The following is a 728-nucleotide window of genomic DNA, read 5'->3' on the forward strand; positions in this document are numbered from 1 at the left end:
TCTTCACGAAAGTCTCACTAATGAATTTTTAAAAGATTTTATTGATGAATATGAGTTCATATGTTACTTTGACCAAAATACTTTTACAATTATTCTCTAGTTATATGAATGCTGAATTAAGTTCAAACATGATCATATAACAGAAAATTTAGTGTTCACATAACTAGAATGTAATGTAAAAATAATTGAAGTGTGTTTAAATTTACTGTCACTAAAAATTAGTCAATTTATTAGTGATACTCTCATGAAATATGTTAAAAAAGACATGAAAAAATCTTCAATAATACATATATTCACTCTATGTGGATATATGTGCATTCTCAACATAATTAAATTTAAATATTTACAATCAGGAATATTATATTTATATTACTTTTTTAATAACTCTCTTATTTCAAGTTGGGTAGAAAATAGATTCCTAACATTTAAAGCATTCCATAGATATGTTAGTATAGTTACATTCTAGCATGTATAAGATTATATATACATATACATATGTATACACCTATTGAAATAAAATATATTTTGTTTACAAAAATATGCTTTTTTAATAATTAATAAATAAACTACAAGAACAAGTGAAAAAGTACTTTTCTAATTCATACTGCATGTGTATGTATTTATTACTTCCTATTGTAAATTAAGTTATTTTGAAATACACATAATTTATACATTTTTTCAGAAGAAATTTAAACTACAGTTAAAAATATGTTTACAGTAATTATATT

This window comes from Habropoda laboriosa, unplaced genomic scaffold (genome assembly GCF_001263275.1).
Source record: "Habropoda laboriosa isolate 0110345459 unplaced genomic scaffold, ASM126327v1 scaffold11, whole genome shotgun sequence".
Classification (NCBI taxonomy): Eukaryota; Metazoa; Arthropoda; class Insecta; order Hymenoptera; family Apidae; genus Habropoda; species Habropoda laboriosa.